General features: G+C 29.8%; 7 non-coding genes across 7 annotated transcripts; 6 read left to right on the plus strand and 1 right to left on the minus strand.

Annotated features, from left to right (window-relative positions):
• The first annotated feature begins 649 nt into the window (after positions 1 to 649).
• On the plus strand, positions 650 to 722 carry Trnak-cuu. Its single transcript has one exon. It is a non-coding gene; the product is annotated as a tRNA-Lys (tRNA).
• A 318-nt stretch (positions 723 to 1,040) lies between these two features.
• Positions 1,041 to 1,113, plus strand: Trnak-cuu. Its single transcript has one exon. It is a non-coding gene; the product is annotated as a tRNA-Lys (tRNA).
• Positions 1,114 to 1,389: 276 nt separating this feature from the next.
• Trnak-cuu lies at positions 1,390 to 1,462 on the plus strand. Its single transcript has one exon. It is a non-coding gene; the product is annotated as a tRNA-Lys (tRNA).
• Positions 1,463 to 1,698: 236 nt separating this feature from the next.
• Trnak-cuu lies at positions 1,699 to 1,771 on the plus strand. Its single transcript has one exon. It is a non-coding gene; the product is annotated as a tRNA-Lys (tRNA).
• Positions 1,772 to 2,009: 238 nt separating this feature from the next.
• Positions 2,010 to 2,082, plus strand: Trnak-cuu. The gene has a single exon. It is a non-coding gene; the product is annotated as a tRNA-Lys (tRNA).
• Positions 2,083 to 2,288: 206 nt separating this feature from the next.
• On the plus strand, positions 2,289 to 2,361 carry Trnak-cuu. Its single transcript has one exon. It is a non-coding gene; the product is annotated as a tRNA-Lys (tRNA).
• Positions 2,362 to 3,916: 1,555 nt separating this feature from the next.
• On the minus strand, positions 3,917 to 3,989 carry Trnak-cuu. Its single transcript has one exon. It is a non-coding gene; the product is annotated as a tRNA-Lys (tRNA).
• Positions 3,990 to 22,948: the final 18,959 nt, after the last annotated feature.

Here is a 22,948-nt window from a genome sequence, read left to right on the forward strand (position 1 = left end):
CAAGGTTGTATCCTATCGCCCACCCTCTTCCTGGATTCCGCTTTAGAAACAACAAATAATTAGGCAGCTTGTGGGCATTCGTTGAAGCTTCAACGATTTCCTTGGCGACATTTTCTTTTTTCTGCACAGCGTTGTGTACATAAAAGCCAAGCTGGAACGCCTGAAGAAAAATGGATCTGGTTAAGTCACATCTTACGACGCCCACATAATGATATAGCTAGATCTGTCGTATACTGGAACCCCCAGGGGCAGCGTAGAAGAGGCCGGCCAAGAAACACCTGGATACGCTGTACTATACGAGAAATAGAAGCAGCCCAAATACCCTGGAACCACACAAAAACATTGGCCAAGAATAGAGTTAGATGTAGAGAGCTTGTGAATGCCCTATGTTCACTTTGAACCTACTAAATATCGCCTGGATTACATAGAAGTATTCTAATAAGGTTATATGGGCAGTAGGTCCAAGTATGGACCAAAGCTGATGAAATTATGTTTCTTATAATAATATTAGAATACGATTTCTACTTGAGCTTCAAATCATGTATTAAAATCATGCAGAAAAATTCTATGATCTTGCCTACATCATTGCCAAATTTCACCTGCTTGTCATAAAAACTTTATTAAAATATTTAGTCAATCCTGTAGATATGCCCGGCTAGCTCAGTCGGTAGAGCATGAGACTCTTAATCTCAGGGTCGTGGGTTCGAGCCCCACGTTGGGCGCAGAAATACTTTTTTTTGATGACAAAACAAATACATACATGTAATTACAGAATAATTGAAAAGTCAAAAAGTTTATACCGATTATGCGACTTTATTTATAGAATCGTTAAAAAAAGTTAAAATCCAAAAATAATTTTTATAATTCCTAAAATATTTACAATTACTTAGCGCAGGTAACACATAAGATCTTGAGCATATTTTCTATGGATCTTTAAATAAATACATACATTGTAATTTATGTTACAAGCGCGATCATGCGCTATTGCCAAATTTCATTTACTGGGTACATAACAGTAATTGAACATAGTGTGCTTAACAGCCCGGCTAGCTCAGTCGGTAGAGCATGAGACTCTTAATCTCAGGGTCGTGGGTTCGAGCCCCACGTTGGGCGCAGACAAATATTTTCCTTGAAAATTAAATGTTAATGGAAAAAATTAACAATTAATTAATTTCAAGATCAATTACAACTTATACAAGAATGAAATTACTAATTAAGTTGTTTAATTAATTGTATCTTAATGAATCCGTTAAGGCCAATTAATCTAAATATGTATACATTCATACAAGTTTAAAACGTTTTCCAACCGAAATTTAATTGATTAAGTTTTTAAGTGATCTTGCACTATTGCCAAATTTCAGTTTGTGTGGCAGTGACCTAATTCTAACAGCCCGGCTAGCTCAGTCGGTAGAGCATGAGACTCTTAATCTCAGGGTCGTGGGTTCGAGCCCCACGTTGGGCGCAAGGTAATTTTTTATAATCTGTATTATTTAACACATTAATTTAAAGTTAATTAAATTTGGCATTAAGTCAATTAATTGTTTTGCAAGTTCATGAATAGAATAAATGATCTTAATACTTATGGACAACATTTTTCTTTAAATTCATGTTTAATTAATTGCTGATTCTGCGGCATTGCCAAATTTCATTAATAAAGTGCCGAATTTGTATGTAAATTGTGATGACCAAGTTCCAACAGCCCGGCTAGCTCAGTCGGTAGAGCATGAGACTCTTAATCTCAGGGTCGTGGGTTCGAGCCCCACGTTGGGCGCAATTTAATATTTTCCCACAAAGAAAATGAAAATTAATTAATATATATATAATTTTTACAATTCTCGAATAATAATTTCATATATGGAAAATCTCTTAAGCAGTTTGTAATTAACAAAGTCAATTGTTAATTACTAATGATCCTGCTAGTAATTGAGTTTCTTATATACATAACTGCTTAATAAGATAGATCCATAGCTTATATTTCTGTGAAAACTATTGTGACCTATATTTCAACAGCCCGGCTAGCTCAGTCGGTAGAGCATGAGACTCTTAATCTCAGGGTCGTGGGTTCGAGCCCCACGTTGGGCGCAATCGAATATTTTCCCAAAAGAAAATATACATTTTATTTAAAATGTATATAATTCTTGAATAGACTTTCCACAATTAGAAAATCCTTATAAGGATTTGTTCAAGGCAACTGATCTTGTCAGTAATTGAATATTTTATAGAATTTTTTAGTTATTTTCATTCAACCTACAAATTTCTGTGTAGGTTATTGTGACCTAGTTCCAACAGCCCGGCTAGCTCAGTCGGTAGAGCATGAGACTCTTAATCTCAGGGTCGTGGGTTCGAGCCCCACGTTGGGCGCAGCTAAGTTTTTTGTATAAGACATTTCAATGATTACATTCTCATTTCATATTGCTGCGAATAACTATTGTACAGCTTCGTTCCCATGATCTTCGATCCGGAGCGACCCGAGTTTGTCATATGCGCTCAAAGACGACCTTAGTGATTTTCGACGGCAGTGAATCAGTTTGTTATATGTAGATACAATCCTCCAAATTAATGACTAAAAGATGAAGCTCTTATTTTCTTAGAATATTTTAGATCATTTAATTCTTGTCCTTTTAACGCTTTATATTCATACATATGGGGGTAAGGTTAATATGGTCCTATCCTTCTAAATTTTGATAAAGTGATTTCGATTTACATTAAAATTATTTATAGAGAATTTTATCGTTTATATGATCCCAGTAAAAACTTTCATTACCATGTAAGGGGTTAAAATGCTAAAATTTACTTACACAATAGCATTTTAAGTCATTATTTTAACACGGTGATGTCATTGGAGTCAAGTACTTACCACAAACGATTACAAGTAATTAGAAAAAGTAGTCATTGTAAATCGCATGAAAAAACGTATACAGCTTCTATATCTTTACTGGCAAGATACCTAATGAATTAGAAAGTATTAGTAAGACCTTATTAGACCACTTCTATGTAATCCAGGCGATATGTAGTAGTCACTGAAAAGTATGTTGTTAGGTAAGTAATTACAATTGAAAGCTATTACCCAGTTTTTGCTGGGATATCAGTGTTTATAAATAAATTATTGAATTTTAAGTAATTTTCTGAAGATTACTTTGTATGGGGACAATGGGTCAAATGAAGCCCAATTATTATCAGTGTTTATAAATAAATTATTGAATTTTAAGTAATTTTCTGAAGATTACTTTGTATGGGGACAATGGGTCAAATGAAGCCCAATTATTACGAAGATCGGCAGTATCATTTAGGCTTAAATAAAACTAAGTCTTGCTGGTTTGTGTAGTTTTACTAGAACATTTAATATGCATAATTATGAGCTCAAAAGACCCATTCCGGGGGTACGGTTGTATGGGGGGCAGGTGAAATAATGGACTGATTTCAACCATTTTCAACAAACTTTGTCCTTGGGTCAAGAGAAGTGTATCAAATTATGCACATAAGGTTTACATGAGCACACAGTACCGCAATTCTGTAATTTTTTAATTTTAACTACCTATATCGTAAAGTAACGTCAAATATCGGTTGCATTAACGAATTTTCAATTCTGTAACTCTTTAACGACCTTAGAATATTTTAACGACAAAGATCGGGAAAATATGAGATTATGATTATGTTTAAAGAAAAAAATCGGTGAAATAAAATTCAGAATACCACATAACGACATTTGTCGTTAACTTACGAATTTTTACTATTTAACGACAAAATTTTGTAGTTAAAAAGTTACTGAATTGCGGTACAGAAAGTGATTCTGAACCGATTGTTATATTTTAAGATGTAGGACCAATGTTTTTGGGTATTACAAATATCAGTACAAACGCATAATAATACAGCTTAAAATCAGATTAAAATAATATATTGACAAAAAATTTGACTGCGCCCAACGTGGGGCTCGAACCCACGACCCTGAGATTAAGAGTCTCATGCTCTACCGACTGAGCTAGCCGGGCTGTTGCCAACCTCCTAAAAACCTGTTCAACTTAAGCGCGTTATCATGTAAATTGCAGGACTTAAAAATTATTAAAATAAACAAATGCACAACAGAAAAGCTTTTGAACATTAGCAGCAACTGTTATAGTTAACAGTAGTAACTTTTATATGTTAGTGTAGCCAACTATATTGAAATAATGCTAAGACAAAAAGCTGTTTAATTTCAAACATTAAAAACCAGTGACAGCCAGTATTTGTTGTATTTTTTTTTTTCAATTTCTAACTTAGTTAATGTCTCTAAAGTTGTGTTATAGTTTTAATTAAAACAAACAGCTGATAGTTTTAAACGCACAAACAAAAAACACAAAATTGTAAATAAATTAAACTATTGAAAACTAAAAATAAGTTGAAACAAAAAAACAGTTATTAAGTTCCGGTGTTCAAACGATATAAGACGTCAAGTGGAAGAGAAAATTTTATAAAACAAAATAAGAAAAATAATGAATATAATGTATAAAAGTAATAAAATTAAATTAAAAGAAAAATTTAAAAGAATATAAGGCAAAAAGTGGAAAATTATAGAATAAATAATTAAAGAAAAGTGTTTTAATTTAAAAGGATTTTAAGTTTTTTATGTTATTTTTCTAGTTTATATTTTAATAATTACATAATAGAATTGTTGCTAGCAAAAACTAAAGCAAGTGCATTTTTTTAATAAATTTTTATTTTAAAAATTAATAATAATTAAGTTTTTTAGTAATTAAAATTTTGTTAAATTTTCATTTAATTTATTATTTAAACGCGAGTTCGGTACATAAAAATAAGATCATCACTTCCGGTTATTTGTCTACTACAGCTCATATATACATACAAACACAAAAAGTCACTTTTATTCTTTTTTCATACTAAGTATTAAATAAATAAAAAATATTTTTCACTAAAACAACAACTACAACATCTATAAAAATCAAATTAAAACAAAATCCCATTAATATAACAACAGCAACGACATTTTAATTGTTAACAATTGATAAAGATCAGTGCGAAATTTTGATTGCAACTTTACAACAGCAGCTGTTTTTTTAATTATTTTGTATAGATTGCGAGAGGTACATATGTATGTATTTATTACACTCCCTCTCTTGTTGTAACTAATAGGGACAGTTTTGGAGTTGGTACTTTTTTATTACAAATAAAAAACAGAAAATATCCGTGAGAACTTACTCAATGCTAATGTTTTGCAATTCCTTTAATCTGTATTAGTATTAGTATAATTATTAATAATCTTATTTACAGCTTTAATGACCCTCTCTTTCTCTCTGTCTTACTCATATTTGTAGAGATAACTGTTGTCTAAACACCCCTAATGAGTAAAATCACTTACAAACTTAAATACTCTTATTACATTATTACAACAATAATCATACAAATATTGCCCAATAATAAGTTAGCAATAAAAACAACTCCAGCTCTAACTGTTTGCAAAAACAAGTAACAGGTGGGACCTGACCGACCATATGATATCCTATACTAGTAATGAATATTTTATATTCTCTGGATTAATAAGTAAATTATGGACGTTTAAGTAACTTTGGATTTTGGACAGGCTTAGTACCTTGTACAATTATAATCCCAAATTCAATTACAGATCTTGTAGCAAAAGCAAATATCGAACCATACCCATAATACCATTCAGAATATGTATAGCGTTGTAGGGTACAACAACACAATAAATAAAACGGTAAAATTTAGTTTTGTATAGTATCGCTCAGTTAATGCCAGACTGATATAACTAAAGAATCGGGTTTCGAAAATGTCTAGTCTATAGTCTAGTTAATAGTTTAGTCTATAGTCTAGTCTATAGTCTAGTTAATAGTTTAGTCTATAGTCTAGTCTATAGTCTAGTCTATAGTCTAGTCTATAGTCTAGTCTATAGTCTAGTCTATAGTCTAGTCTATAGTCTAGTCTATAGTCTAGTCTATAGTCTAGTCTATAGTCTAGTCTATAGTCTAGTCTATAGTCTAGTCTATAGTCTAGTCTATAGTCTAGTCTATAGTCTAGTCTATAGTCTAGTCTATAGTCTAGTCTATAGTCTAGTCTATAGTCTAGTCTATAGTCTAGTCTATAGTCTAGTCTATAGTCTAGTCTATAGTCTAGTCTATTGTCTAGTCTATAGTCTAGTCTATTGTCTAGTCTATAGTCTAGTCTATAGTCTAGTCTAGTCTAGTCTATAGTCTAGTCTATTGTCTAGTCTATAGTCTAGTCTATTGTCTAGTCTATAGTCTAGTCTATGATCTAATCTATAGTCTAGTCTATAGTCTAGTATATAGTCTAGTCTATAGTCTAGTATATAGTCTAGTCTAAAACTATAGTATAAAGTCTAGTCTATAATCTAGACTGTATGAACCAGACTCGACTATAGACTAGTTTTTTTTTTTTTTTTTTTTGAGGTAAGTCACTCTTATTGTCAATGAGCGTTCAAATGAAACAAACACCTGTTTTATGCGTTCCAATACTCCCTCTCTCTTACTCTTTGCACACTAAAAAAACTTGTACTCTCTAATACCAATAAAGTCGATTGAAAGCCGAAAATATGTTTGTAATTGCAAAAAAAGAAATGTGAAAAAATTCAACAAAATTAAGCTAAAATTAAAGTTTAATAAAAAACAAATTGAATTTTTTACAAAGTGAGTACAAACAATAACACAATAATCATCATCATACACTATTTAATGACACCAATTGTGTGTGTGAAGCATACTAATCAAAATGTATTTGATTTTAAAGTAAAACGACAAAAAATAACAGATTTTATTTTAAATTTTCTATTTACCTACAAATTGAATTTTTTACAAAGTGAGTACAAACAATAACACAATAATCATCATCATACACTATTTAATGACACCAATTGTGTGTGTGAAGCATACTAATCAAAATGTATTTGATTTTAAAGTAAAACGACAAAAAATAACAGATTTTATTTTAAATTTTCTATTTACCTACACTTTTTTAAGAGTTGCCAATCATTTAAAAGTTTTAATTATGATGATATTAAAACTATTACTTTGGTAGAGGGTCACTAGACTATAGACTAGACTATAGACTAGACTATAGACTAGACTATAGACTAGACTATAGACTAGACTAGACTATAGACTAGACTAGACTAGACTAGACTAGACTAGACTAGACTAGACTAGACTAGACTAGACTAGACTAGACTAGACTAGACTAGACTAGACTAGACTAGACTAGACTAGACTAGACTAGACTAGACTAGACTAGACTAGACTAGACTAGACTAGACTAGACTAGACTATAGACTAGACTAGACTATAGACTAGACTAGACTATAGACTAGACTAGATAGACTATAGACTAGACTAGACTAGACTATAGACTAGACTATAGACTAGACTATAGACTAGACTATAGACTAGACTATAGACTAGACTATAGACTAGACTATAGACTAGACTAGACTAGACTATAGACTAGACTATAGACTAGACTATAGACTAGACTATAGACTAGACTATAGACTAGACTATAGACTAGACTATAGACTAGACTATAGACTAGACTATAGACTAGACTATAGACTAGACTATAGACTAGACTATAGACTAGACTATAGACTAGACTATAGACTAGACTATAGACTAGACTATAGACTAGACTATAGACTAGACTATAGACTAGACTATAGACTAGACTATAGACTAGACTATAGACTATAGACTAGACTATAGACTAGACTATAGACTAGACTATAGACTAGACTATAGACTAGACTATAGACTAGACTATAGACTAGACTATAGACTAGACTATAGACTAGACTATAGACTAGACTATAGACTAGACTATAGACTAGACTATAGACTAGACTATAGACTAGACTATAGACTAGACTATAGACTAGACTAGACTATAGACTAGACTATAGACTAGACTAGACTATAGACTAGACTATAGACTAGACTATAGACTAGACTATAGACTAGACTATAGACTAGACTAGACTAGACTATAGACTAGACTATAGACTAGACTATAGACTAGACTATAGACTAGACTATAGACTAGACTATAGACTAGACTATAGACTAGACTATAGACTAGACTATAGACTAGACTATAGACTAGACTATAGACTAGACTATAGACTAGACTATAGACTAGACTATAGACTAGACTATAGACTAGACTATAGACTAGACTATAGACTAGACTATAGACTAGACTATAGACTAGACTATAGACTAGACTATAGACTAGACTATAGACTAGACTATAGACTAGACTATAGACTAGACTATAGACTAGACTATAGACTATAGACTAGACTATAGACTAGACTATAGACTATAGACTAGACTATAGACTAGACTATAGACTAGACTATAGACTAGACTATAGACTAGACTATAGACTAGACTATAGACTAGACTATAGACTAGACTATAGACTAGACTATAGACTAGACTATAGACTAGACTATAGACTAGACTAGACTATAGACTAGACTATAGACTAGACTAGACTATAGACTAGACTATAGACTAGACTATAGACTAGACTATAGACTAGACTATAGACTAGACTATAGACTAGACTAGACTATAGACTAGACTATAGACTAGACTATAGACTAGACTATAGACTAGACTATAGACTAGACTATAGACTAGAATATAGACTAGACTATAGACTAGACTATAGACTAGACTATAGACTAGACTATAGACTAGACTATAGACTAGACTATAGACTAGACTATAGACTAGACTATAGACTAGACTATAGACTAGACTATAGACTAGACTATAGACTAGACTATAGACTAGACTATAGACTAGACTATAGACTAGACTATAGACTAGACTATAGACTAGACTATAGACTAGACTATAGACTAGACTATAGACTAGACTATAGAAGACTAGACTAGACTAGACTAGACTAGACTAGACTAGACGACTAGACTAGACTAGACTATAGACTAGACTATAGACTAGACTATAGACTAGACTATAGACTAGACTATAGACTAGACTATAGACTAGACTATAGACTAGACTAAAGACTAGACTATAGACTAGACTATAGACTAGACTATAGACTAGACTATAGACTAGACTATAGACTAGACTATAGACTAGACTATAGACTAGACTATAGACTAGACTATAGACTAAACTATAGACTAGACTATAGACTAGACTATAGACTAGACTATAGACTAGACTAGACTAGACTATAGACTAGACTATAGACTAGACTATAGACTAGACTATAGACTAGACTATAGACTAGACTAGACTATAGACTAGACTGGACTATAGACTAGACTGGACTATAGACTAGACTGGACTATAGACTAGACTGGACTATAGACTAGACTGGACTATAGACTAGACTGGACTATAGACTAGACTGGACTATAGACTAGACTGGACTATAGACTAGACTGGACTATAGACTAGACTGGACTATAGACTAGACTGGACTATAGACTAGACTGGACTATAGACTAGACTGGACTATAGACTAGACTGGACTATAGACTAGACTGGACTATAGACTAGACTGGACTATAGACTAGACTGGACTATAGACTAGACTGACTAGACTAGACTATAGACTAGACTATAGACTAGACTATAGACTAGACTATAGACTAGACTATAGACTAGACTATAGACTAGACTATAGACTAGACTATAGACTAGACTATAGACTAGACTATAGACTAGACTATAGACTAGACTATAGACTAGACTATAGACTATAGACTAGACTATAGACTAGACTACAGACTAGACTATAGACTAGACTATAGACTAGACTATAGACTAGACTATAGACTAGACTATAGACTAGACTATAGACTAGACTATAGACTAGACTATAGACTAGACTATAGACTAGACTATAGACTAGACTATAGACTAGACTATAGACTAGACTATAGACTAGACTATAGACTAGACTATAGACTAGACTATAGACTAGACTATAGACTAGACTATAGACTAGACTATAGACTAGACTATAGACTAGACTATAGACTAGACTATGGACTAGACTATAGACTAGACTATAGACTAGACTAGGACTAGACTATAGACTAGACTATGGACTAGATTATAGACTAGACTGTTTGAGTAGCTCCCAATGAATTTGCGTTATAAAAATATTCGACTACATAAATTTTTGCTCTGTGATAGCTATAAATGAACTTTAAACGAAATTTATTTTAAAACTCTGTTAAAAACACACAATTAACTTCGATATACAAACATAGTTTAGTATAATTATTGTTAAATATAATATATACAATGTACTTATTAATTATTAATATTGTTATATTTTTATTTTTTTTTTCCAAATACCAAATATGATTCATACAATTATTTTGGTTGTTAATTGAATTGTATACATTTGCAATAACCCAAATCATTTAAAGTACGTTTTGAATTTAATACACAAACAGTAAAGTTTAGCTAAAGCGATTAAAAAATATAATTATAAAAATAAACTCACTAAAACAATATTTTAACGAAAGATATCAAAAACAAAAATTATTTTTATTTCAAATCAATTCTATTGCAACTTTTTATAAATAAAACTAGCAAATAACTTATGAATTAAATTGTCAATAGTTTATTATAAAATATTATAAAATTTTAAAACTAACACGACAATTTACAATCAATTAGCTGACGTTTTTTATAAAACTTTTAATTATAAACAGTTTTCATCGTAAATTATTTCTGCATTTTAAAAATATTTCAATAAAAAGCAAAATATAATGTAATTTCTCTGTTTTTGCTGTAGTAAATTTAAAAAATTTTAACTTGTAATTAAAGAAAAATGCTTTTTCGAAAATTCTATTTCTAAATATCACGTTCTTGGGGTTGTTATTTTAAAATAAGTAAATGCATAAATATGAATTACAAAACTAAAGAATTTAAAAAAATAATAATTGAAAAAAACTTAAAAAACGAAAATGTTGTTTTTAAAAGAAGACTGACACGTGTATGCAATAATGCACTGAGAAAATTATAATACTTTTTATAAAAAATTGGTTCAAAATTATTTTTTTAATCGAAAGTTCGGTAGCATCTTTACAGGAGCATGATCGCTAATTTCATTTTATCAAGATAATTATAGTGTTTTTCATAAATATTGTTGCATATAACAGTATTTTTTTTATATTATTTTATATAGAAAATTTAAACAATAGAATTTTTCATAAAAGTTTTATGTTTAACATCTATTGCCTTTTCTTTATGTGTATCTGTAGATTGTCAGATTGAATAAAAATTCCCTACAACGTAATTACAATCATGTAATTTTCATAAACGGATTTATGAGAATTTAAGGTGTTTGAAGTGTATTTAAAACAGCTTCTAGTTTTTTATGTAGAAATATATTTTTTTAATTTATTTAAATAAATTAAAATTCTTGAAAACAATTGTTTAATATTTGTAACGGGAAGGAAACCTAAAAGAATTTTAAGAACATTTTTTACATTTTTTAATGAAACCCTTAGGCAGAGTCCACTTCTTACTAGTTCGGTTCTAGTTCAGTTCTAGTTCAGTTCTAGTTCAGTTCTAGTTCAGATCTAGTTCAGTTCTAGTTTAGTTCTAGTTCAGTTCTAGTTCAGTTCTAGTTCAGTTCTAGTTCAGTTCTAGTTCAGTTCTAGTTCAGTTCTAGTCAGTTCTAGTTCAGTTCTAGTTCAGTTCTAGTTCAGTTCTAGTTCAGTTCTGTCAGTTTAGTTCAGTTCTAGTCAGTTCTAGTTCAGTTCTAGTTCAGTTCTATTTCTAGTCAGTTCTAGTTCAGTTCTAGTCAGTTCTAGTTCAGTTCTAGTTCCAGTTCTAGTTCAGTTCTAGTTCAGTTCTAGTTCAGTTCTAGTCAGTTCTAGTTCAGTTCTAGTTCAGTTCTAGTCAGTTCTAGATTCAGTTCTAGTTCAGTTCTAGTTCAGTTCTAGTTCAGTTCTAGTTCAGTTCTAGTTCAGTTCTAGTTCAGTTCTAGTTCAGTTCTAGTTCAGTTCTAGTCAGTTCAGTTCAGTTCCTAGTTCAGTTCTTAGTTCAGTTCTAGTTCAGTTCTAGTTTCAGTTCTAGTTCAGTTCTAGGTTCAGTTCTAGTTCAGGTTCTAGTTCAGTATCTAGTTCAGTTCTAGTTCAGTTTTCTAGTTCAGTTTCTAGTTCAGTTCTAGTTCAGTTCTAGTTCAGTTCTAGTTCAGTAGTTCAGTTCTAGTTCCAGTTCTAGTACAGTATCTAGTTCAGTTCTAGTTCAGTTCTAGTTCAGTTCTAGCTTCTAGTCAGTTCTAGTTCAGTTCTAGTTCAGTTCTAGTTCAGTTCTAGTTCAGTTCTAGTTCAGTTCTAGTTCAGTTCTAGTTCAGTTCTAGTTCAGTTCTAGTTCAGTTCTAGTTCAGTTCTAGTTCAGTTCTAGTTCAGTTCTAGTTCAGTTCTAGTTCAGTTCTAGTTCAGTTCTAGTTCAGTTCTAGTTCAGTTCTAGTTCAGTTCTAGTTCAGTTCTAGTTCAGTTCTAGTTCAGTTCTAGTTCAGTTCTAGTTCAGTTCTAGTTCAGTTCTAGTTCAGTTCTAGTTCAGTTCTAGTTCAGTTCTAGTTCAGTTCTAGTTCAGTTCTAGTTCAGTTCTAGTTCAGTTCTAGTTCAGTTCTAGTTCAGTTCTAGTTCAGTTCTAGTTCAGTTCTAGTTCAGTTCTAGTTCAGTTCTAGTTCAGTTCTAGTTCAGTTCTAGTTCAGTTCTAGTTCAGTTCTAGTTCAGTTCTAGTTCAGTTCTAGTTCAGTTCTAGTTCAGTTCTAGTTCAGTTCTAGTTCAGTTCTAGTTCAGTTCTAGTTTCAGTTCTAATTCAGTTCTAGTTCAGTTCTAGTTCAGTTCTAGTTCGTTCTAGTTCAGTTCTAGTTCAGTTCTAGTCAGTCTAGTCAGTTCTAGTTCAGTTCTAGTTCAGTTCTAGTTCAGTTCTAGTTCAGTTCTAGTTCAGTTCTAGTTCAGTTCTAGTTCAGTTCTAGTTCAGTTCTAGTTCAGTTCTAGTTCAGTTCTAGTTCAGTTCTAGTTCAGTTCTAGTTCAGTTCTAGTTCAGTCTAGTTCAGTCTAGTCTCAGTTCTAGTTCTAGTTCAGTTCTAGTTCAGTTCTAGTTGTTATTGCTAACATTATTATAAGAACTTTCTGGAAAAAGTGCTTGTCCTACGAGTCCTTAAAATTCATTCAAAATCTTTTCTTAGCATTCTTCCCTTCTCATCTGCATTTGTAATTCAAATTTTGTTTTTGTCTGAAATGATTTATTCACTTTGAAACAATTCACAAGATGCTATAAATCGAAAACAAATTGATTTTAAAAAAGTATTTTTCAGATAAAAATCTAATAATAAAAAAATATATAACAATTTCCTCCGTAATCAACATTTTTAGAAAATTATTTTGCATTCAATACGTTTTAGTAACAAATGTCAATTAGAGTATGACAATAACATTAATCTTATACGAAATGAAGGTAATTAATGGACCACTAAATAATAATTAAAATTTAACAATTTATTTGCTATTTCACACTGTAACCAATAATAAAATGAACATATAAAATATTATTAGTTATTTTTTGTCGCGTGTTAATGAGTTGGCAAAAAAATAGAAAATTTATTGTAAAAAAGGCAAATAAAATTATATAAAATAATAACATTTCATTTATAATTTATGTATTTAGAAAATAACAATAAACAAATGAATTAAAACAAAATAAATAATAATAAAACTTTGTGAAAAGAGAATATCAATAAATTTAATTTGGTGTTAAACAAATTATATAGTAAAGAAAATAATTATAGGGCAATTATTAATACTGTTGTCACAATTAACAAAATAACAGTTAAAATTCTTGTCAGATCGAAAGCTATTTTGAAATATTAAACTATATAAAACATATAATCCGGATATACGCGTTCATTTAATTTCTTTAGCGTTTTGACTAGCTAATGCAGAAAGTGTCAATTAACTATTTACCCTTACTTTTGACATTAAAATATCAAGAAAAAAAACTAAAGTTAAACCATTTAACAAATAAGCTTTCTATAAATTGGTTATTTCTTTATTCATACAAATTTTTTTTATTACAGCGATTATCACGAGTTTATAATTTTTTTTCTCTACCAACAAGTCACAAACATTTTTTGACAGCCTCATTACACCCAATTATATTTTATTTATTTTTAGAGAATAAAAATAAACAATTACACCCAAACAAAAAAAGTAATCAAAAAAATAACCCAAAAAAATTAAAAACGTTTTACAGCTCCGGCTGTCAAATTAACAACAATTTAAACACAAAAACGAAACCCTCCATGATTTTGATGAATTAAAAATTTTGCCAACAGATTATTTATTATTCATTTGATTTCATTAAATTGAAATTATTTTATAATTTATTTATTTGATTTAAAGATTAAGGAAGAAAGAAATTATTAAAAAAAAAAAACAAAATTAACAAAATAAAAAGTTTATTTAAATAATGGATTTATCATAATAAAATATAATAAAAATTTTAACGCAAAATAATAATATATTCGTTAATAACAATATTTATGTTTTAAAGTTTAGGGTGTCAACTACGTAAATATCATGGGCCAGCTAATAAAGGTGTTAAAAAATATTTGTGCTAATTTTTAATGGCTTTTAAAATATTTCTATACAAAAAGTTTACGAAAAAAAACACAGATTGACTTTTATTGGTGTGTGTTTTGGCAAAAATTTTTATATTTTTTAAACTTTGTTATTGTGTCTCTTGTTAAGATTTTGTTTTGTTTAAAAAAATTTTAATATTTTTTAACATACAGAGTGTGGAAAGTTTTATAACGTGAATTTAATTTGCTTTACCATTTTACATGAGCTTGTTTACTAAATTTTCTTTAGTTTTTTATGGGGCTTTACCCTTTTTGAAAAAAATTGGAAATATAATTATTAGTATGTTCAATTCTCAATGCAAAAGTCTGTAAAAAACGACTATTCTTCTTATTCTTGGGCTATAGACAATTCTTGGACTATAGACTAGACTATAAACTAGACTATAAACTAGACTATAGACTAGACTAGACTATAGACTAGACTATAGACTAGACTATAGACTAGACTATAGACTAGACTATAGACTAGACTATAGACTAGACTATAGACTAGACTATAGACTAGACTAGACTAGACTATAGACTAGACTATAGACTAGACTATAGACTAGACTATAGACTAGACTATAGACTAGACTATAGACTAGACTATAGACTAGACTATAGACTAGACTATAGACTAGACTATAGACTAGACTATAGACTAGACTATAGACTAGACTATAGACTAGACTATAGACTAGACTATAGACTAGACTATAGACTAGACTATAGACTAGACTATAGACTAGCTATAGACTAGACTATAGACTAGACTATAGACTAGACTATAGACTAGACTATAGACTAGACTATAGACTAGGACTATAGACTAGACTATAGACTAGACTATAGACTAGACTATAGACTAGACTATAGACTAGACTATAGACTAGACTATAGACTAGACTATAGACTAGACTATAGACTAGACTATAGACTAGACTATAGACTAGACTATAGACTAGACTATAGACTAGCTAGACTAGACTAGGACTATAGACTAGACTATAGACTAGACTATAGACTATACTATAGACTAGATTATTAGAATAGGCTATAGACTCGACTAGACTATAGACTAGACTATAGACTAGACTATAGACTAGACTATAGACTAGACTATAGACTAGGACTATAGACTAGACTATAAACTTGACTATAGACTAGACTTTAGACTAGACTATAGACTAGACTAAAATAAATCTCTCTCACGTGCAAGTGATGTTTTCAGATTTAAACATAAATTCTATTCTTACATTCATCGCCTAAGAAAAAACATTTCGAAATAAATATTTAATTCTTAGGTAATTCAAATAAATTTTATAAATTATTTGGAGCAGTGGACGTATTACCTTAAATTATTAATTTTGATTTTCTATTATGCTCTTAAAAACAAGTTAAATTAACAATATTTCTATACATTTCTTTCGTCAATTCACCAATCAAGCATTTTATTGCGCACTTGATGCTACAGCTACATCACGATACAGTAATTTTTAAAAATGCTCATACGTCATGATTTTATATGAAAGTTAAGATTGAATTAATAAGTGTTAAATGTTTATTTATATAAAAATTATGGAGGTGTCAACAAAAAAATGCAAACTTATTTTTACTTTTGTATAAATTTAAAATTTTTCCTTTAAATACTTTTTCCAATAAATCCTAAAATTTCGTAAAAAACAACAACTTTTACGACAAGGTCATGTTAATTATGAATTTTTTATAACAATTAGATTTAAAGCGCTAAAAATTAATAACTTAAGGAGAAAAACAAATCAAATTAAACATAAATACTTGTTTATTGTACAAAAAATTAAATTCCCAAGAAATGTTGGCTTCAAGCTGATCTCTATGTAAGAGATCTTGTTTGATTTCTTTTAAATTATAAATGAAAACATTTAAAAGTAATATTCTTAATAATTATAATAATTAAGAAAAAATATCATTTTTTTAGACATTAACAATAATTATTAATATAATTTTGGTTTTTACTTAAAACCATTACAATTGTTTTTGCATTTTTGCATTTTGACATTGAATAATTGAATATTTCGTAATAAAATTAATGGCCTTTTACTTAAAAAAAATAATGAATAAATTTGGTAAGATATCTATCTGAAAATACAATAAAAACTTATTCAAGCTTTGGTTTAATCATAAATAAATTGTGTGTTTATTTTTTGTAAATTAAAACGATTTCCTTTGTTTTAATAAAAACAATTAAAATTTAATTAAAATAATTACTCTGTGCAATTGCTTTAAATGTCCATTTATTTAAAAAAAAGATATTTATTTAAATTTAGATTACTTGTTTTCAATAAAAGTAATTAATTTTTTATCTGAAATATAATATTTCCATGAATGCCTACCGAATTTCTTAATGTTAACAATGGTTATTAATAAATTTGTTAAAATTGTTCCTTAATAACGAAACGCAATATTTTTTGTTAAATTTCGGATCTTATAAATTTACTATATTTCGCCTTTCAAAAACGGTAATTTGGAAAAATAATTAGTGATCTCTGGCAGTTTATGTTTACTTAATATGATGTCTATAAAAATTCGTCTGTCTGTTGAAACACTGTAGGCCCTAAGTCCAAGATTAAATATAATCGCAGATCTTTAATTAGTCACAATTTTGCTTCAGTTATGTCATTGTATAATCTCACCGGGTACATTTTACCTTGATGATAGACACATATCTTGGAGGGCAACAAAGGCTCTACCAACACCTCTAATCTGCGGGAATATCAACTGGTGATAATCAAATGTATCCTCGAATTTTCCTTGGAATGATATGAATGATATAGTCTAGTCTATAGTCTAGTCTATAGTCTAGTCTATAGTCTAGTCTATAGTCTAGTCTATAGTCTAGTCTATAGTCTAGTCTATAGTCTTTTTTTTATTGGGGTGCGGAATCTTCATAGATATGAATTAATTATCCATTATGTGAGATTCAGCTATGTTTTGCCCCACGTACTCACTAAACCGCCTTCCCATCGTCAACCGCAAACCCCGCGGAACTGCCTTTAGGTATTACGTCGCGGGGACGGTAAGCATCTTTGCTATCTCCGACTATTTCCGACTTTTTTCCTCCAGTTGTAACAGCAGGTTTATCTCGGTTATATAGTTCGATATTAGTTCCCACTTTTCGGTGAAGTAATCATGATATCAATTATATTTCCAGCTAGTCTATAGTCTAGTCTATAGTCTAGTCTATAGTCTAGTCTATAGTCTAGTCTATAGTCTAGTCTATAGTCTAGTCTATAGTCTAGTCTATAGTCTAGTCTATAGTCTAGTCTATAGTCTAGTCTATAGTCTAGTCTATAGTCTAGTCTATAGTCTAGTCTATAGTCTAGTCTATAGTCTAGTCTAGTCTAGTCTATAGTCTAGTCTATAGTCTAGTCTAGTCTATAGTCTAGTCTATAGTCTAGTCTATAGTCTAGTCTATAGTCTAGTCTATAGTCAGTCTATAGTCTAGTCTATAGTCTAGACTATAGTCTAGTCTAGTCTATAGTCTAGACTATAGTCTAGACTATAGTCTAGTCTATAGTCTATAGTCTAGTCTAGTCAATAGTCTAGTCTATAGTCTAGTCTATAGTCTAGTCCAGGGGTCGGCAAACTTTTGAGTCGGAATAGCCAAAACTTACATTTTACAAAACATGGGTTTTAAAAGAGCCACAAAATGTTTGTTTATTAAAACATTACAAATGAATTTTTGTGGGTCACTCGAATACGTTTTTAATTAACACTTGTTATATAGAGATATAAAAGTTTATTAGAGTGGGGCGACAGTGATATCATTTAAAAGGCACAGTATAAAGTGTCATAGTTATGTATATTAATTAGGCAGCAATCGAGATAAAATTTTGCACAAGTTTTTTTATGTAATGTATTGCGAACATCGAACCATAATTGACCAATCCCAATATAAGGCCCCTTTAAAAAAATTACTCTAACAATCATAATTGACTTAACAGTAGCAGTATAGCGACGAAATTCGAGACAAACAAGTTGTATAAGAACAAAAATCTATCTTCCAAATTTTAATTTAACAATCAGAACTGGCTTAATAATAGCAGTATTATGACGAAATTCAACACAAACAGGAACAAAAATTACTTTACCAAATTTCGTGATGATCGGCTCATAATTGATCCTATCCCCCATATTAGATCCCCACGCTTTAACGCTCAAAACAGGCAATACTAGCATAGTGGTGAAATTCGTCATAAACAAGTTTATAAGAACAAAAATACATACAACAGTCTAAAATACAAGTATAGTGATGAAAATCAACACAAACAAGTTTCATAGGATCCAAAATCTCATTACCAAATTTTGTAAGGATGGGTCCATAATACGCTTTCTGGTCGCTTATTTATTTATAGCCAAAAATTTTATGCAAAAAATATATCAATCTTTCATAGATCACTGTCATTAAAACGTGCAATATTTAAAAATTTTTAATTTTTTGGCACCTTTTCGTTCAAAAAATATAAAATTCTTAAAAAAAAAGATTAAAGTTTAAAGTTTTCAAATAGACCAAGTTTTTAGTATTCAACTGTATCCAAACTCTCCAGATAAATTAGTTACTATATTTTAAATTTCCAAAAAATATCTTTTTATTCGAAAAACACGAAAATTTCGGAATGTATGATCATGTTTTACATCTTATTTAATGGCACTTCGTAGGAGCGCTAATAGGATACCCCATTTGTTTATAGGAACTTTTCAATTAACACTTTAAAGAATCCAACATTTTCTTACAATATTAACTTGTACATGGAACAAATTCAATTGGAGTGATAGGTTTGTATGGCTTTAGAAAGATTGGATCATAACTTGTTGTTTAAAGTTTCAAAAATTACTCAAAATTTTCATTTATTAGTTGGCTTTTTACCTAACTCTTCCAACTTGCTTTTAAACTTTGCATTTCTAGAGATCCAATACCAATTCCAAATGGTTCAATGAGGATTTTTTCTCAAATGTACGATTGTAAAAGCAAGGAAATGAGCGAAAAGCTAATTGTGTTGTTTTCTTTCTTTCTCACTCAAAAAGTATATATTTTTGTTTCGTTCATGTACAGAACGATTAAGCGAAGTTAAAAAGTTGTGTGTAGAAACTTTTGCGAATTGTTTTGTTAGTATTAATGCACTGCTCGTTAATCGATTCCGAAAAATTTTAAAATATATAAATATTTGTTTATAAAATAAATAAAATGTGTGTATGAAACTAAAGAGCCACAGCTCCACATCCAAAGAGCCGCATTTGGCTCGCGAGCCATAGTTTGCCGACCCCTGGTCTAGTCTATAGTCTAGTCTATAGTCTAGTCTAGTCTATAGTCTAGTCTATAGTCTAGTCTATAGTCTAGTCTATAGTCTAGTCTATAGTCTAGTCTATAGTCTAGTCTATAGTCTAGTCTATAGTCTAGTCTATAGTCTAGTCTATAGTCTAGTCTATAGTCTAGTCTATAGTCTAGTCTATAGTCTAGTCTATAGTCTAGTCTATAGTCTAGTCTATAGTCTAGTCTATAGTCTAGTCTATAGTCTAGTCTATAGTCTAGTCTATAGTCTAGTCTATAGTCTAGTCTATAGTCTAGTCTATAGTCTAGTCTATAGTCTAGTCTATAGTCTAGTCTATAGTCTAGTCTATAGTCTAGTCTATAGTCTAGTCTATAGTCTAGTCTATAGTCTAGTCTATAGTCTAGTCTATAGTCTAGTCTATAGTCTACTATAGTCTAGTCTATAGTCTAGTCTATAGTCTAGTCTATAGTCTAGTCTATAGTCTAGTCTATAGTCTAGTCTATAGTCTAGTCTATAGTCTAGTCTATAGTCTAGTCTATAGTCTAGTCTATAGTCTAGTCTATAGTCTAGTCTATAGTCTAGTCTATAGTCTAGTCTATAGTCTAGTCTATAGTCTAGTCTATAGTCTAGTCTATAGTCTAGTCTATAGTCTAGTCTATAGTCTAGTCTATAGTCTAGTCTATAGTCTAGTCTATAGTCTAGTCTATAGTCTAGTCTATAGTCTAGTCTATAGTCTAGTCTATAGTCTAGTCTATAGTCTAGTCTATAGTCTAGTCTATAGTCTAGTCTATAGTCTAGTCTATAGTCTAGTCTATAGTCTAGTCTATAGTCTAGTCTATAGTCTAGTCTATAGTCTAGTCTATAGTCTAGTCTATAGTCTAGTCTATAGTCTAGTCTAGTCTAGTCTAGTCTAGTCTATAGTCTAGTCTATAGTCTAGTCTATAGTCTAGTCTATAGTCTAGTCTATAGTCTAGTCTATAGTCTAGTCTATAGTCTAGTCTATAGTCTAGTCTATAGTCTAGTCTATAGTCTAGTCTATAGTCTAGTCTATAGTCTAGTCTATAGTCTAGTCTATAGTCTAGTCTATAGTCTAGTCTATAGTCTAGTCTATAGTCTAGTCTATAGTCTAGTCTATAGTCTAGTCTATAGTCTAGTCTATAGTCTAGTCTATAGTCTAGTCTATAGTCTAGTCTATAGTCTAGTCTATAGTCTAGTCTATAGTCTAGTCTATAGTCTAGTCTATAGTCTAGTCTATAGTCTAGTCTATAGTCTAGTCTATAGTCTAGTCTATAGTCTAGTCTATAGTCTAGTCTATAGTCTAGTCTATAGTCTAGTCTATAGTCTAGTCTATAGTCTAGTCTATAGTCTAGTCTATAGTCTAGTCTATAGTCTAGTCTATAGTCTAGTCTATAGTCTAGTCTATAGTCTAGTCTATAGTCTAGTCTATTCTATAGTCTAGTCTAGTCTAGTCTAGTCTATAGTCTGGTCCTCTCTTCCCCACAGTTCAGCATCTATAAAGCTCTTTTGCCGAAAGTTTAGTGCTTATTATTTTCAAGTAGTAGATATGGGTCCAAAATTTTTTTCAGCTTTTTGGAACGTTAATATAGACAATGATTTAAGATTTTTATTTAAAACGCAATATATGCCATTGTTTTTTAATTAAAAAACAGTTTTCTGTTACAAAAAACTTATCAAATATTTAGCATTCTTTTTTCTTTACTTCGAAGACCAAAAGATATCACGTTTCATTTGCTTTGTCTTTTAAATTGTTTTATGGAAAAACACCAAGAAAATATTTGTAACAAAAACCTAAATTAAAAATTCAAATGAAAAAAAAGTTAATTGAATTAAAAAAATAAAAACAAATTGAATACAAATAATTTTGCATTAACTTTATATCTTTATTTACTGATCATCATCACATCAAATGACGCGTGATTTAATTTTGCAATTAAATTTTGTAAAAGTCGCATGATAACAAAAAAAAAAAAAAAGAAATGGAAAATGAAAAGAATTTTAACAAATTTATAATTTAAAGCTATTAAATTGTTTATTTATTTGTATTAAACAAATGACAATAAACTAAATAATACAACAAATAGACTTATTTTATAACAAAATTACTGCTAATACTAATATATACTTATAAAAAACTTCACATTTTTTACAATAATTTTCTAAAACATTTTTGTTTACTAATAATAATGTCTTTTAAATTATGATTATTTAAACAAATAACTTCAATTAAATGTGATTTTAATAAAAATTATTAAAATAATATCAAGAAGTCTCCATCAATGAATTTTTAACAATTGTAATTTTACTTAATCTTAGACTTGTAATCAAAATAGTAATTGAAATTTAATCGAATAATATGAGTGTTTTTAATAAGAAGACTCTCACACTTATAAACAAATCATAAAATATATAATTAAAATTACATTTTCCATTTCCGTTTTCATTTGCAAAATGTTGTCATCATCTTGATGTGTTTCAATCAAGATCAAAGTTATTGTGCTTTAAATTTTCTTTAGTGATCATTAGAAATCCATTAATAATAATTGTAATAATTTTGTAATTTTTCCTTAAATCACTTGATTTTCAAGTAGTTCGTGTCGTGTAATGCTTTTTTAATATTTTAGCTAAAAATTCATTGCTTTGCAATAGGTTTAAATAGAAATCATCTGACGTGATCTCAAAATTTTAAGAATTTTTTAAATTTAATTTATGATTTAAAGATTTGTTATTAAAATCATGTTTAAAGCTTTAGACTATAGACTAGACTATAGACTAGACTATAGACTAGACTATAGACTAGATTATAGACTAGACTATAGACTAGACTATAGACTAGACTATAGACTAGACTATAGACTAGACTATAGACTAGACTATAGACTAGACTATAGACTAGACTATAGACTAGACTATAGACTAGACTATAGACTAGACTATAGACTAGACTATAGACTAGACTA

The sequence above is a fragment of the Lucilia sericata genome, unplaced genomic scaffold (genome assembly GCF_015586225.1).
Source record: "Lucilia sericata isolate MDLA Ls3-8-SP2 unplaced genomic scaffold, ASM1558622v1 Contig000307F_arrow, whole genome shotgun sequence".
NCBI lineage: Eukaryota > Metazoa > Arthropoda > Insecta > Diptera > Calliphoridae > Lucilia > Lucilia sericata.